Below are 17,453 nucleotides of genomic sequence, written 5' to 3'. Positions count from 1 at the left end.
TCTGAATCAAGTTTATGGATATGGGAAGTTGTATGTTGTATCCTATGCATTGCTATACATGCAACTGAGCAAATGCTGAGTTTTATAGGTTTTATAGCTTACGTGTGAGTCTCATACACGTTGGGAATGTAATGTCCTCTAGCTCTAAGGCTAGATTGCAGTCTTGCATTTTGTCCCATGTGGAAAGCACGCCGTTGTTAGGTTGCCCTGGGCAGCATGGGAATCAAACTGAGACCAAGAGATGCCAATCTGATCCCGACTGCAGATTTTCTTCTTGGCTAACATGAAAAAAGCCCAAGTCCCAGACAAACAAACCCCAAATCAAAAAGATTTTTTTTCTTGTTGTTTTCTCTTTCTGCTTTGCTGTGCTAAGGGGCACAGGTGTGTCTGAAACACATCCACTCTGCGGTGTCTTCAGTGAGGTAGGAAAGGAAAAGCTCTCCACCAGAACTGCTTTCTTCCCGGTGCACAGTGACCTACCGTGCCAGTAGCCTGTGCAGAGGAGCAAAGGCTCCTCTTAAAAGTAGCTTGCAGCAGAAAAGCGTTCCGCAAATATCAGTGGGAAATTAGAGAACACATTAGCCAGGACTACTCAGAAGTAGAACTGCAGTAGTGAAAAACAGGAACAATCGAACGAGAGCATGGTTTTACTCATTACTGTAATGTGCTTTTCCAGCACCGGGGTGGGGGGGAGAGAAATTACCTGGCCCAGAAACCTGCTGCATAGGATGTGCTCAGCTGAGAAACAGCTTGAATAAAGAATTGCATTTTTTGTCTTCAGAGTGCTAAAGTGGGCGAGTGCTCAAGCTCAGCAGTGGTCAGACAGAGCTGCAGCCAACAGAAACAGAGGTTTGAAAGTGTAAGATCCTAATCTATGTCCTAGAGGCCCTTTCCATTGAGTGATTTTTCCTCTTTCAACCTCCAGACCTTCTGGTTGCAAATTAGAGAGTTCGCACTAGTGCTCGTGTGACTCCAGATGCATACATCTTACGTGAGCTCTGAAAGGAGGTCCCGTTATTAATGTTTATACAGACATGGGTAGAGTTATTCCTATTTGCAGGCCTTTAAAATGCCAACTTTTTATTTTAAGTCTGGCTTATTTTAACTGCAGTATTTAACCTCAGAAATCTCTTTGTGTTTTGTTTTTTTTTTCCCTCAATCACATTTTAAAAAGCGTGAGGATTTAAATCAGTAAAAGCAATGAAAACATATGTGCTCTTTTGAACATATGATTTAAGCAAGTTCATGGTGGAACCATGCGCAGTGGGATTTGAGTCAAGCTGTTTTTAATTGTTGCTAATACTGTTTATTTTGGTAATGCCTAAAGACCAGCTTTGCTTGGTCAAGTAGAAACGCATAGAGATGGGTTTATAATCTAATTAGCCAGGAGTGAGTGATAGTGGTAGAAGTTTGTGGTAAAAATCCACAAACAGTTGATGTCAGAAAATATCAGACTAGTTCCACTTTGACTATGGGAGAGAGACAAGAAGAAAAATTGGTGATGGAGATAAAAGATAATTGAAAGGAAATGTGACACTGAAAGAGAAATGAATAAACAGTGTAACTGAATTAAAGAGCTGGGGCAAGGAGGGAAAGTAAAGATCTGTTAAGCAAAAGAGCAGTTAGTATGGGAAAGCCCATCAGAATGTCAGAAATGTATGAATCACCAGAAAATGCCAGTTTTTGCAGCTGCTTCTACTGTTTGAAGAGTGACTAGGTTTCTGTTTCAGACTTTTCCTCCAGACCACATGATGGAGAGAGATTGGGCATCTGCAGTTAACTATCTGTTGTTAATAAGTTGTTATCAATAATCTGATATTTTTAGATACATACCTACAATATATACAGGGCTGTGCAAGAGGTGAATGCAAAACTATCTTCTGTCCAAGGACTTAACAGCCCACATAATAGCTACAGAGAAAAGAGCCTGTATTTTGCAGTGGTGTTGATGAGAGTTTTTAGCGTATCCCTTTCTCTTCTTTTTCAAAATTGTGTGAGAGAATCAAGTTTTTCTCAATATTGTAAAGAAATCGTGTTTTCAACAGGCAGTTGTCTCACTTTGTAATGCCCTGATGTCTCTGTAAGATTTGCAATATTTAAGAGAATTAATTTTAAAAAGGCAAATAAGAAAAACATAACATTTTATATGAAAATAATGGTTTTACATGCACCTTACAGCATCTGCTGGGTGGAGAGATAGCTGACAGCGTTAGATTTTGTATAAAGTGGAACAACACAACTTTTAGGTCCAGGAGTGTCAGCAGAGTCCCATGAAAATCTGAAATAAAATTTGCCAGTGCTGCTTTTCAGGTCAACTGAGCTTCCTTCAGGAGCTCCCAGTAGACCATTCTCCTCTTTGCGCCTTGCCTTGTATATAATTAATTTGGGCTCAATGGCTGCTTTTTGACTGAGTTTAGTTTTAGCTGCTGATTCTGAGAGTGGGGCCAAGCTGTTGGCTGCCAGTCTGTTTACTGTTATCAGGTGCCTTCTCAGAGGCTGATAATAATTTACTTAGAACAAAAGACAGTGTGGGCTCTGCTGAAAACCTGAGATTCCCCCGTCCTCCTCCCCTGCAGATCTGGGAGTCTTGAGGAGAAGTGGAATTTAAAAGCAGGGCAAGGAAACCAGGATTAGTGGTAGGATGAACATAGTTCAGAAGTTTCTTGAGAGATGGAGGAAGCTGCTGGAGGACAGAGGGACAGCAGTACGTGGAAGGAAAACTGCCAAAGGACATCACAGAGGGTTCTGCTAAATTCCAAAAGACATTCAGGAGTGAAGAAAGTTGTGCTCTAGGAGGGATATATATATATATATATATATATATATATATATATTCAATTCTTTTTATCTTGTGGTACATCTAAAATAGAAGTTCACAGGACCTCTTTTGAAAGTCTCATGTTACCTGTGACATCCAGCCCTGGTCCCTGAAAAGAGAGAGACTGTAACCTAGGGTGCCCAGAAGGACGGATCTGTGAGAAAAGGGTAGGTTTTAATCCATCAGGTCGTTAATTTTTTAGGAGAGGTCATGTGAAGGACTAGGGAAGCTGGGAGTTATCTCTGTCTGTAACTCTTGCCAGAAGAGACCGAGCTGATACTTACTCAGACCAAAGGAAACTCGAGAGCACATGGGTGCATGGCATGTCTAGTTATAACATAAGAACTGCAGCTGACACTATTTCCCAGAAAACTTGACAGGTTGAAATAACAGTGGGAGACTTATGAAAAGAGTGGAAAGAAATCTTGTACAAAGAACTGCATGGCTGATTGCATCAGTGCCTTGATGTCAGTAAGTCTTCACCATGAGACGTGCATGAAGGCTATGGAGCATGTATACACATATGGTGGCATATTTATGTCTTGTGAGGTGTCATTAACAATAACAACTGTTTCTTATAAAGGTTTCTAGGAGCTATATTTCAATAAAATGATCAGTATCAGTCTCTACCTGAGCACACTCGGTTTTCAAAATCTAATATTCAGCTCTCTGTTTCATTTCACATTTCATTCCTGTTAACAGGCAAATGGAATTAGATGGATGCAAGAAAGCACAGGCTGTTTTGTGGTTTTTTTTTTTTGTTGTTGTTGTTTTGCTTTGAGTAAAGAAGTTAAATTATACAGTATGAAATGAGCAAAATTCCAAGAGAATTCAAGCCTTAGAATCTCAATTATTAATTATTTTGTCTCTCGAGTCTCTGAACTGTTACTCACAAAGCAAAATGAAACAAAACTCCGTTATCAAAACTTTATCAATCCAAATAAAATGTGCAGAGGTCAGGAGAGTGCTGGAAGACAGCACTCTCCAACCTGCTGTGGATCAGGGAAGACCACAGATACCAACTGTAGCTCAGTGAGCGTGCCCCACTGACCGGAGCACTTCCCAGCCCCATTCCAGGGACCATTCCCCTGGTCCCAGGTGGGCATCACTGTGGTTTCGCAGTTGTCTGCATGGAGATGTCCAAGGCCTCGACTAGGAGCTGCAAAGAAAAGACTCTGCTCCCAGATGGTTTCCTAGTGTCCCTACTCTCCTCTCTCTCGTAGTCTGTTAATTTGGGTTTTTAATCAAAATGCTGTTCATCCGCTTTCTCCAGACTAGACTCCACAATGATTCCACCATTTCATAATTGCACTTAATTATATATAATATTATTTCCCAAAGTAAACTGCAAATCTGAACAGTATAATACAAATGCAACAAAGACAAAACATGTATACAAGTTCACTGGCTAACATTTGTCCTTATATCTAGAACAAGAGCTTAATTTCTTTACCCTTTAATCCTTCTTATTTTAAATTTCATGCATAAACTTTTCACTTTGTAGAAAGGGACAAAACGAGTGCATACATTGTCAATGCTTCAGAACCAGGAGGAGTTCATTTATTTTTTTCTCTTGAGTTCAGATCCTTTTTCACCTTTTCCTAAAAATGTTTCCTTAGTTCAAATTTGCTATGCTTGTCTCCAGCATGTGAATGTTGCCTTGGATCATTTGCAATGAACAGCTGCAAGGAGATCTCAGAAAAAGAGAATATGCTAAGTAAATTAGTAGTTTAGCTGCACAGCAGTCAGCAGTCTTTCATCTGCGATATTGTGTGCTTGTCTCTGAATTGGGGAGTAAGTTTCCATAGTTCCAGAAAGCTCCCGGTTTTGATGTGTGGAATTCCAATGAGCAGGAACTTCTGACAGCAGCCTTTCCCAATTTTTAACCTTCACACTGTCAGTAAAGGAAGGCTTAGATTTTTTTTTTTTCCCTCTTGTCACCCCTAAATTATTTTCTTCTGTTCAGTTAACAGTCTCTGTTTAGTAAATCAGCTGCCTGAAGGCAGGGATTAGGGTTTATTGATGAACTATGCTCATCCGGAATGTCTTCATGTGGAAGTAGCATCCCTTGACCTTTTTTGCATGAAGAGGTTTTACAGAAACCACCTATTACCCACACACCTGTTGTCCTGGCTGTCACTTGCTTCCACACCACTTTTTGACGTTGGAGAATTTTGGGGTAAAGTAACAGTCATATATCTTAATATTTCTGAAATGTACTACTACGTGCTCTTATTATATATTCTGTATTTTGGCCCAGTACCTGCTGCTGCAGCTGTAGGGGTTTAGCGGTAAGGGTATAGTTGGTTCGTTGGTTGTTTTTTCTTTTTGTTTCTGCTTGGGAAGTTGTAAGATGTTTAATGCATCAGTGTCATTGCAGTATTTACCATCATTTCATAACAATTCATGTAAGGCAGTAGAATATATTTGTTCCTATTTGTCCATTTCAAAGTGGTAAGAACGGCTAGGATAGCTATGTGAAACCGCTGGGGAAAAAAAACAATACTGTCAAAACTGGGTTTACAATGTATGTAGAAAGCAACAGACTCTTTTGAAACTGAGTTTTGTGCAGAATTTCACTGCTCCCCCTTTAAAATACTTAGAGCAGAGAAGTCCTAAATTCATTTGACAGACGATGAAAGTAGTCTAAACAGAGCAGAACTTGTCCCTCTACCTACCTTGCATATTGGATGTATGAATAGAACAAAATGAGTTCCTTATGAATAAGATGCTGGTAATAAAGATTATATGAGAGAAATTAACTTGTGCTAACTTTCAGAAACTTCCGAAATTTACAGAGATTCTCCGAATACATAGTTGCGTAGCCACCCTATGAAATGCCACTTTATTCCACTGCAAAATATAGGTAAATTTTCTTGTTTAAGTACATGCTGTTATTTATCATACTAAGGTTTATCTTTCATCTAGCATAGGAACAGCAGTGTGCTTCTCCTGATACTTTATCTGTGACTATCAGTAAACGAGGTTATTTTCATCATCTAAGGTCATATTTTCATTGTGCAAAGCATCCAATATTTTCAGTTGATATGCCAGAGACCTACACTGTTACAAAGAAACTTTATTCAGAAGTTTGGGCTGTAATAGAAAGATGTGTTTGGGGATTTTCTCCTATCAGAGTAGCGGATGGGACTGTCCTATATTAGCACTTGTGGGATTTATGGTGTATTTTGCACTACAACTGTTAAAATGACTCACACAAACGTCTGCATCTGCAGAAGAAGAATTATCCTACAGCAGTAATAGTTCCGAAATCTGTCATTTTTCTGCTAGAAACTGGCATTTGAATGCAGCATTCCAACTGCTAATGGATATTCAGGGCCCTTCCGGATAGAGCCTTGATTAGTAGATGACAGGCTAACAGAAGAGCTGTGTTTTATGGTTAAGGGAGTTAAACAAAACTCACATTGCCTTTTGGATGGAGGGGAAGCAGGATCATTCGGAGACTTCACAGGAAGTTGCTGGAGAGGAATGCCATAGTGATTGATGAAGGTGGTCCATTATCAAACACTTTGTGAAAACTTTGATTTCCTCTTAGTAAATCACATAGCTTATACAATGCACGAGTGAAGAATTAATGTTGTGGGTTTTTTTTTTCTTTCTTTCTTTCTTTTTTTTTTTTCTGGAAATATGTCAAACAGCATTCAAGGCAAAATTTAGGAAGGGAAATTGCTTAGTGTATTTAAGCCTAGTAGTTGATGGTCCCTTTGAATTTATCTGCATATATTGTTTGGTAAATAACATTTTGCTGGAAATGAAATTCTTATATCAAAGTCTTGGAGATTTGTGTCTCCGGGCATATGAAATAGAGCCATGGAAGTTGCAAACTTTTTCTGTAAATATGTAAATAGGCTGATCATTTTCATCTGACTTCTAATATTGCAGTTTTCTTTTATTTTATTTTGACACTTGCCGTTAGTGTTTGAGGGGTTGTCTGCCTCCTATGTAAGGAAATCTAAGACTGGGGAGTAAATAATTCTGTGTGTGCCCTGTGATGTGAAAGCGTTAGTTTAGCCGGGTAACATGTAAAAGTATTTGGGCTCACAAAGTTCATTTCACAAATCCTTCTGAACAAGAACAGCACTCGCAGCCATCTCGGGCTTTACAGATTACACAATCCCAAGGAGTGCAGCAGCCTGGCATGTAAAAACGCACATATTATCCCTGATTGGTATAGCTGGGGCTTGTTCTATGGAATGGCTCTGGAGATTGGGATCAAGGTTTTCAGCTTGAACAGATGTGTGCCAGAATCTACCAGGAGCATACCATAGTATCTGTGAGGGACAGAGAAACAAATTAATCCCTTCTAGTTGCAAAAGTGCTAATAAGTGTTTCAGAGCAGCACACACTGCACAAGCTTGAACCTCTGCATTGCTTCTAGGTACAGATATGCCTACGTATGGCAGGGGAATCAACATGGTGCGTGTCTGAGTCACCGCTGCGGGGGTCCTATCTGTGAATAAAGGATCAAGTTTTAAGCCATATGCAGGCTGGAGAATAGCTTTCTGTAGGTAATTATTCTAGTTGATCATCTTAATTAAATTATGATTTGAGCATGATTCTAAGCTTCCCATCATGCTGCAAACAAAGGTGGGGAAGCTGGTATGGGAAGATGCTAGCTGGAGTGGGAAGACACTCCCCAGGAAGTCCTCTATAGAAATATTCACATCAGGCTTGTTCAGGTTTATGTTCTACCAGGTGTTCCTTTGTGCAAGAAACTGATACTGGTGGCAGTCCTGAATAATCAGGATTTACACATCTTCTTTTAGACTGTGGAATCGCTTGTAATCTGTGAGACAAAAGGGAGATGAAGCTTAGCTCCTTTTATCTGACACTGTGTTTCTGTGACCTACATGTCTTACAGCAGATAGCTTGAATGTCCTAATGTGGTTATCCTCTCTATAAACCGAAGTGTGCTATCAACTGAAGTATGTAAAATGAAATGGTGGTTACGTGGGTGAACCGTGTAAGGATCCTGAGTAAGCCAGAATGCAGGGGTTAATCTGTACCATTGCTCCCTTAAAGCGAGCTAGCCCCAAGCGATGCCAATATCCAGGCTGTGTTCGGCACTTGTCCTCTGTGGCTCCATACAAAAGTCCCCTGTATGGCTTCCTGACTCGTGTAACACAAATGGTGCAATACAATCTGAAGTGTTGTAAAGGTCCTTTAGAATTTCAGTCTATTAAAACTGAATAAAATGAAAGAATCTAAAGTTCAAAGACCTCGAAGGCTAATACTGAATTTTTCCTTGCATATATAGGTACTTGAAGATAATCCCAGAAAAGATCAGAGTTGTTTGTCAAGAAACCTACACAGAAAATCTAGTGGCTAAAGAATTAAATATATCTCGTATTTCTTTGTAAGAGAGGCTGAAAGGATGAAGAGAGGTACGCTGTTTTTTCCAGTACCAATACGAAGTACTCGTCTTTTGATTACTTCCTGAAACATGAACGTTTAACATTCTGCTCCAAATTTTTTACAGCAGACTCTACTGAGTGATTAACAGCTTGTTAAGTGACTTGGGTTTTAATACCTATGTTTCTGCCTTAGGAACTGACGTGTGTTAGAAAAATCTGGGAATTGAAACATACAATTTGCCTTTCCTGCTTTTAGCTTCCAGTTTGGATGTAAAGGCATTTTGTAACCTCAGTCAGATGCAGTGAAAGCTGCTGCATCTGCATGGGGGCAGCTTCTGCCCTCATATGCATAGACAGTATCATTCAGCCTGGAGAATGTCACATTTCTGCATTACCCAATCTAGATTAAAGGTAAAAAATCTTTGGGTTTCTATCCCCAGGAAATTTTTTCATTAATATTCCCCCTTGTTTCACTACTTTGAAAAGTGACAGCATGTCACTTGATGCTGTTTTTTTCCTCACCACTTAGGTCTCTTGCACACTCCATTATCCTTGCCTTTTTAGCTCAAGTCTGTGGTTTATGTGCTCAGTCTTTGGGGCTCTTGCTCTGCAAGCTTTAAACCGCATGGTCAGAATGATTGCTTTCTGAATGAATCAGTTATTCTGGTCTCCACATATTCAGCCGTATGCTGTTGTCTTTCCAAGGCCTATACTTACCTCTAGTAACACCTAAATGGCATTGTAATGCATTAATTGTTAAAGCTGCTTAAACAACTGGCAGTATCCTTATTTTTTTGGATGGAAAAGCACGGATACAGGGAGACACTGCTCATAAGACAGGATTCTTAAGTGATAATTTATTGTGTTTCTTCTAAGATTTAGAATTGCTGCGTCCATCGTGCCTTTGAAAATAGCTCTGGAAACGATTGGCCAAGAGCAGTGTGTCACCACTGCAGTGAGATGGGGCCGTGCTCACGCTCCACAAACTGTGCTGGGTTTCCTCGTCATGGGTGGCCACCTCTGCTGGGTGTCCTGCAGAGCTATGAAGGCACGGAAACTTCCCCACGCAGGGTGCTGTCAGCCAAGGGATGGTCTTGGGTTGTTGAGAGTTGGTTTTGTGGTTCAGGATGTGCATTCAGGCCGCGTTATGCACGTGGAAATTGCATGTCAGGGATACAATTTCCACGTGCAAAATGGATACAAAAATGGAGTATTTCAGGTTCGTCCTTACCGTGGAGCAAGGACTTGGAAGGAGGGAGCACGAAGTTGCCTTTTGTTGGGTGCAGCCTGCTCTACCCATACAAAGCATGGTAATGAATTCAAAAGAAGCTTCTGAAGAGGTCCCTGTTACTGGTGATGGCTCAGTCCTCTCCATTGTGTCTGACCCTGTTTGACTTCTAACACTCACTGTGGCTTTTTAAATTTTTTAAGTGACTTTGTCTTTTTACTTTTTAATACTTCCATAGAGTGATAGAACTTTCTCCCAATTAAGATGATGACCAGGCCTTGGACTTCAATACCTTCTCTCAGTTTCTGCCACTTAATTGTCTTATGAGCAACTCCCCTGTCTAAACTTCCACATGGGCTTTTGGCAGGGGAAAAGAAAGTTTTTGAACTTTTCTGTTTTAATTATTTTAAAGCTGACCTCTCTCTAGAGCTGTCTTCAGTTCCAGGAGGCGTGTGGCAGCCATACTGGGCATTACTGTCTGATAGAGTGGAATTTCGAATGAGAACAGTTCCTCTCTCCCTTTCAAGTGAAGTGTAACGGTAAAGCAAGGTTCCAGTTCTTATATTATGATTTTCTACCAATGTTGTTAGTTACTAAAGATTCTACCTGACTTATGCTGTTAGGACTGTAAAATTACCTGATAACACACAGTGTAGGCCTGAAATCTGTATCTGTGCTAAGAGAACCACAGAAGGTTTTCTACAAATAAACACTCAGGACTTCAGAAGTCTCTTTAAACTCTTCAGCTTTTATATCCCTTGCCAGTTCAATCTACAGCCTACAAAGTCTGCAAGATCACCCTGCTTCTTCCCTTCTTCTGACAGTTCTTCATGCCCATACCCAGCCCAATTTTTTCAGGTACTACAGTGATATTTCAAAGTTTTTTCCTGCACCCATATTCACCTCAGTGCTGCTTTCCTACTTCAGTCATACAGTGATGTCTTCTACTTCCTGCTGCTTCTTTGCAATTCTCATAATTCCTACTAATTTGTATAAAACAAAACAAAACAACCATACACACACAAGAACAACACAGCTGGACATAGGGCTGTAAACAGATTTTCCATGGTGTGGTCTCCTTATTCTGCTTCCAATATCCTCTTCAAAAAGCAGAGTTCCAATTTAATTAATTTTTAGTTACAGAATTCAGTTTCTGTTAGATTAGATTCCATCTGTGTTCTTCATCTTTCTAACCCTCCATATATAACACATTGATGTTTTTTTCATTTTGGTATTTTGCTACTGAACTTTTACAAATGGTAATGAAGAAATAAAAGTTCTTATATAGAGAATGTTGTCTGAGATAGAAATACAGACTTTTTTTTTGTTACTATTCTAGCAGTAATTAGCTGACTTGCTCATAATGCCAGGATTTTTCACTTTAGCTTGCTGTGGAATGATGGCATGCACCTGAGGGAAGATCCAAATGTTAGTGCTTCAAGTTGCCACCTGGTGGTATTGCCCATTGAATGTACTGCTCAGGGTATGGCAAAATCCAAAAATAAAATCCGATGTAGATGACAACTTTGTGAATGACAGAAGATGATCTTGATGTTCATGCGGAGCATCGTCATCCTGCTTGTGATTTAAATTTTATGTTCATAAATGCAGAAATAGCGAAGATTTTGCAAACCAGAGACTATTTAGATTTATTTATATGCGACATATTTGTTTCCACTGTTTTGATAGCTAGACCTTCACATTTGCTCACAAATAATTTAAAAAATCAGACCCGTATGACTTCTTTCAGACAACCTCTTTAGAGTCTGCTTAATGATAAACATAAGGGAGGTTCAGCTGGTTTGAATATGAGTTCACTTCTGAATAATCATGTATTTAATTGTTTTACTAAATGGAGCAATAGCTTCCAGTCAGCAATAGTATGTAAGCCTCTCTGCTTTACTAACCTTTACATGTTTTTTGAGTAGGGATGTTTTGTTGGCTGTGGGTCCCCAGCACCCACCCAAAGGATGTGATTGATCCAAAAGAAGGATGCTTTGGAAGGTATGCGCAGCAGTGTCACAAGATATGGGAGACAAGCTAAATGTGGGGGGACTTCTGCAGTTGTATAAGGAGAGAAAAAGGGGGTAAATGGCTCTTACGTGGAATGGAAGAATACTAAAAGCTCCCCCCATTTTTGTGGGGTGGCCTACTTGCAGGGGCTGGCCAGGGACAGACCCAGCTGTACTATCTGCACCTGTGAAGCTTCGTTGAGGAGAAGATGGCGATGCTGATAAGGTGCAGCTGTGAAAAAAGAGAAATGCAGGCTGCAGGGCCTCAGGGAGCACCCTGTGAGTGCTGGGGAAGGTGAATGTTTGGCTTGTAAGATATGGTTCTGGTCCTCTGCCTTCCAAGAAATCTCTGTGGTACAGGTGAGGAGTTGCTGGGATGTTGGAGAAGAGAGTTGTGTTCCCTGGGAGAAAGGGGAGCTGTGCCTCGGTGTGTGGGGTTGTACACCAGGCAAGGAGGTGGAAGAGAAATGCTGCTGCCAACACGATCTGTTTGCCTCAGCCTGGAAAAAAATTCCAAAAAAAATCAAGTCCTGGTGTTTGCTGGGGAGGAAGCAAAGAGGGAACTCAAAAAAAAAAAAAAAAAAAGGGTGAAAGGGTTTCTGTGATGCTGTCTTTGAACTAGTAGATGCAAGAGGCCCCTCTTCTCTACGTTTGCATGTATTATGTGGATGCTAGTACATATTGCTACTAGCAGTTAGCATGTTACTAGGGGAGGACAGTAAGAAAGTTGTAGGAGAAACCTTTTGCAAATGCATATTATTACCTGAATGTATTTGTTGGGTGGGTCTTTCTGCTTTTGTTTCTACTGGAGAAGTTTGCGCTTGAAGTGGTTTGGGTACTGTAGTGAAATGGCTTGCGTTTAGTGAGCAGAAGATGAAGAATGCATACTAAAAATAACCACTGGTGACTTAGATACCTCTTGGTAGGTACTATTTACTTTTTCTGATCTAATGGTGAGAATAAATTACTTATGAGTTAGATCAATCTGCAAAAAAAAAAAAAAAAGCAGATTCATCTAGTTTTTGTTAATATACTTAATCTTCAACAAAACATTGAATTATAACAAATGATGTTTCCTTAAAAACAATAACAAACAAACAAAAAACACAAAATCTCCAGCAGGTATAAGTGTGGTGTTGTGCCCTTAATTTTGTCGTCATCTTTCAGCAGGCAGTCATATCTATTATTTTGCCATCATTATGTGGTGTAATGAAAATGAGCTGAAATACTCTAAGCACCAAATTGTCTTCATAAAGAGATTTTTAGGAAGAAATGGATTGTGGTGGGGATTGTAATCTGAAATGCACTAGTATACACAAAGTATATTCTATGTTTAGTGACACTACAAAAATATTCATAATTAAATGTGATGCATAGAGTAATTTTCAGGGGAGCTATTTCATGTAATTAATTTCCAATAACTGTGTTACTCTATAATATCATATCACCCAAGAAGATAAATACTCTGGATGGTAGTTGGAAAGTACAAATGGCTAATTCATTAGTTCCACATAAAGAATAGATACAGAAATGGCTTCTGCAGGGGGAATAATGCAGGTGAAGCCTGGCATTGTATTTGAAGCAACAGTGCAGGGCTTCTTCCAGCAGGTCTCTATTGGGAGTGCCAAAGAGCTCATGCTTTGGGTCAAGGTATACTTTTATTTATGTTTCTGCAGCTTACTGGGTCCAAGTCACAAAAGAGTTGGGCTTTTTATTATTTTCAGCTCATTTTGAAATCACAGTGTGCGAGAATTCTTTGAAGTAAGTCTGCTTATGCAAGCTGCTGAATATAACATTTTTTCATTAAAATCTAAGTCTTCTGGCTTACAGCGTATTCAAGTTCCTTGTATGCTCTGTAATAGCTAATAGGAGGCCTGATTAAAAACACAGAGCTCCTCAGAGTTTGAGGGGAGAGCTTTTGGGCAGCTTTCTGCATAGAAAACTGAGAGCCTCCTTTCATGGTGTGTTTTTGTTTTTTTTTAAAATCTTCCATTTCTCCCCAACTACTTTTCCATTATCTTGTGTAGTGCTACTAATAACAATGAATATATAGTGAATGTCAGTTAAAAGCCAAGTCTATGTCTATAATAACTAATGAAAATATATTGAATTTGATATACTTGGTTGGAGATATTAGTTTCTGACAGTAAATGATGGCTTGCACTAATTAGGGTCATTATAATGCAAGTAGAGTGCGTTCTTCAAGGCCAAGGTACTACTGGTATTTGAGACAAAAAAAAAAGCCACTTTTTTTCGTAAGACTTGAATGAAATGCTAAGTAAAGCTTATTGTCGGCGCTGTTATGGTGTTGGCTACCTTTAGGAAAACAGTCTGTTGCTGCTCTGAAGGCTGGCAAAGAGGTTTTGGGCACTTTCAGGGCTATTTGGCTTGCATGGGAGGCTGGAGGAATGGTGGCATGTTGACTTGTTTTTTTCTACCATATCTGCTTTTTATCCCTTAATTTCCACTAACTGCACTTCATATGTGCAGGGAGGACCTCAGGATAAAGGGAGCCTCAGTGCAAGCGATTCAGGCTGTCAGGACCACAAAGGTCCTCAACAGGCATGTGGGAAGAGATGCAGGATGACAAGGAGAGAGCACTAAGCAAATAGATTTCATGAGCTGTTAGAATATAAATCAGAATATTTGGCCTTTTTGTTCCTGAAATGAAATGGAGAGAGGAGCTCCAATGGGGGGAAAAAGTACTTTCTTGTGATGAATCTTAACTCTGGCTAGCTAGCCCAAATCTCTTAAAGCCAAGATGAAGGTAGCCTGTAGTTGCTGTGTGAGATGTCTGCTGTCAGAGATGTGGGGTTGGTTCCTTCTGCTGTTTGGCGGATGGGGTGAGCGGTGCAAGGGTTGCTGCTGTTACCTGTTGCTTGCAGCCGGGTGCCCAAACCAAGGCTCTGGCATTGTCCCCACTTGGTTCTCCCCCCACCATCCTACAGGGAGAAGGGAAGGAAGTTTTCTTGGTGCTCATAATCTTTAATTATTGTAAGTGACTTTATGTAGGGGCTCTCAAGTATGTGGCCAAGTAGGGACTTACCTGTTAGGCTGCTCAGTTCTTTCAAAGAAGTTTTCACATCTCATTTTAATATCGTTATTACTGTGTGGACATGCTACAACTTAGTGATACTTTCTTATGCTTATCCAAGGAAAAATTCTATACAAATATGAACTCCTCAATTATTGTTTCTGAGATGTATATTTTTTGAACACCAGACATGTTGTCTGTAGGATGTTACTTCTCTTTGTTTTGCCCCTTCCAGTAAGTGAAATAACTTGAGTTATTTCAAATATGGAGTGGGAATTCCCAGGGGATCTACGGAAAATACCTTGAAGCTGAATGTAAGCTAGTGTTCTGTTTAAAAAAAAGACGGGGGCAAAATGTTTTGCCTCGTGAGACTGCTGAATGAGAGACATTTTTGCATCACCAGGCCAGTTCCAAACAGAATTTCTGACTTGAAAAGCAATGCTGGCTAAAAATACTGCTAAATATTTTATTCTGAAGTTTCGGAAAAGCCACGTAACGTTTCATTTAGAAATGCACATATATGTTTGTTGGCTTGTTTAATGGTGATCAATGGAAGTCAAGAAGATGAGAAGTCTGAGATGAGCCCAGTGCTATGAAGGAAGGGCTGAGCTCTCCCCCAGAGTGCTTTTGACCTGAAGATGAGGCAGGTGCTTACGGGGTTGTTTGATTACAGTTATTTGGGGTGAATAGGAGGGAAGAGAGGAAAGAGTAGGTTTAAAGCAGGAGGAGGAAAACTGAAGGAATGTGCAGGGAGAGGCAGAATAAAGTCAAATGAAGATTAGCTGTGCTACACTGAAAGCAAGAGAAAAAGCTTCGAGCAAGGACTTGTTTTCAGCTGAAGAAAGTGCAATACATGGGCATTGCTCCCTGCATTCACTGCTCTGCAGTGTTTCTGTTACAATTTGCTCTTCCAGCTAGCATCTCCATCTATTTCTCTTCCAAGGAAGAAGTTTGTGCTTCTCCTGCAGTGGTATGTGTAGGTTTCAGCTACATGTTTGGTTGTCTTAAAGATGATAAAATAGAACTAAAAACCCTTTAAAGCTTAGACACTCGTTATCCTAAAACAATGGAAACAAGGAATTTGTATATTGTAAAATACAGCTGTCTTCAATAAAACGGCAGAAGAGTAAGAGTATAAGAGCATCGCTTTAGACTAATTCAGTTTTTTGTTGCACTTTGTTACCTTATCAGGAGAAGGACTTTGAGCTGCAATCACCTCTAACTTCTGACATCCTGATAAAGGAAAAATTGGTGGAATCCTCTCTGGGGGGAAAAACAAACAAACAAAAAAAACCCCTGATTTATCTCAGCAACACCAGTGTTAACAGCCTACAGGAATCCCTTAAGGCAACAGTTGCTGAAGACTAATACCTGAATATGGATGTTTTTCCAAAATTGGGCTTTTAACTATTTGTTTTCATCTATTTTTAGTCTGCTCATGGTAGCAGTAATTCAGATGCAGTAATGTACAACTCAAACTGTCAAACTAATTACATTCTACGTTCTTTTAAAAATTTGAAGGGATGGAAATATTTAGCAAGCATGTATAATATGTTCAGGATACTATCATGTCTTTGTCAAAGCTCCCTGATTTCACAGGATGCATGAATAATGGAATGGGTTACTTTTAGAAGGTGAAAACAATCTCTAATTTTTTTAGTCTGTGTTTGTCGTCTTACATATGATAAGAGAATGTTAAATTTATTTTATTTTATTGCAAAATTTAGCATACTGTCTTGGGAAAATCAGTTGTCAGCTGCACATAATTGTTTGCTTTAATTGTGTATGGTAAGCAAGGAGCATCTTAGAGATGAAGGTGCAAGAATCATTTCCTTGCCCCTTCTCTCAAGACTATGGGAATTCAGAAGAATTTAGGTTTTGAAGTGTAATGGCTGGGAGTCTGTGCCTGTTTTAAATAGATGCAGGATGCAAGATGGAACTGTAGGCCCTGCTTTTTTAGGAATGCACCATTGGCTGCGCTTTTGCTGTTTTATTGCCATGAAAGAATGGCTGCCTTGATTATACGTAAGTTACGAGAGCTGAATGATTCTGGCGAGTTAAAAATGTAAAAGCGACGTTTTCACTGTTTAAAAAAATGCAGAAGTGTAGCCACTGATATATTAAATTAAGGTAACCGCATGTAAATGCGCAATGTGTATTCATTTAGCGTGTGGCTTGGACTAGCTGTTGGATGACTAATGGGTTGCTTCATGTTAGTCAGCAGATACGGATGTGAAGAACAGGAGAATATCTAGAAGCAGTTAATTCATCTGTGCATCCAGCCTGAGCAGCTCTTAAAATCTCTGCAAGGCCTAGCTGCCTCTCTGGTTTTCCTAATGCAAATAAAATGTAGTATCTACATTAATTAATATTTCTGGGAGACGGCCAAAGCGGGGAATGCATTTGTTTCTTAATAAGAAAATAATTATTGTATAATTCATTTGACTACATCAGCATTTTGCAGTAGTTTTTTTTTAATAGCTAATGACAATCTCTTGTGGAAGAAGAATCTTTCTTCCTTGGTGGGGAAAGTTGTGGGGAGTTTAAAAATAACAGCTGCCACGTTTGTAATGTCTGTAGCACTGTACTGCTCAGAATGTACATATTCATGTCTATTTTCTGTGCTTTTTAGGAAATCTTCGGTTGTTCATGCAAGTAGTTAATGGACCAACTTTTTTAAATCCTTAATGGGGATGGCCCTTCTGATGTACTGCAAGGCCATCTTCTAATCAGTAGAGTGCGGAAGTCTAAGAAAATGAGTACGTGTCCTGTATCTAAGTCAATATACTTAAATAAAATGGACAAGAATTTTAATTAAAAAAAAGTTTCGCAACTTCTATCACTCTTTACATGATGGAAAGCTGACAGTCTGAAGAAAGGTGGGGAGCTGTTGATATATGACATTTTTCTATAGTTTCTTTTAACTACAGGTCATTACAGTGCTGTCCACATGTACTGCTGTTTAGATTACTACTTCCTCTCTGCT

At 39.6% G+C, this 17,453-nt stretch overlaps 1 protein-coding gene and 1 long non-coding RNA gene across 4 annotated transcripts in view; both read left to right on the top strand.

The window, feature by feature from the left end:
- The window catches only part of MACROD2 (mono-ADP ribosylhydrolase 2), an 861,378-nt gene that overhangs the window by 406,995 nt on the left and 436,930 nt on the right, over positions 1-17,453 (top strand). The gene's annotated exons all lie outside the window — the stretch shown is intronic.
- Positions 11,073-17,343, top strand: LOC121068139. Its single transcript, XR_005818651.1, has 3 exons — positions 11,073-11,425; positions 11,581-11,728; positions 15,659-17,343. It is a non-coding gene; the product is annotated as an uncharacterized LOC121068139 (long non-coding RNA).

This window comes from Cygnus olor, chromosome 3, assembly GCF_009769625.2.
Source record: "Cygnus olor isolate bCygOlo1 chromosome 3, bCygOlo1.pri.v2, whole genome shotgun sequence".
Classification (NCBI taxonomy): Eukaryota; Metazoa; Chordata; class Aves; order Anseriformes; family Anatidae; genus Cygnus; species Cygnus olor.
This window is presented reverse-complemented; position numbering and strand designations above follow the sequence as displayed.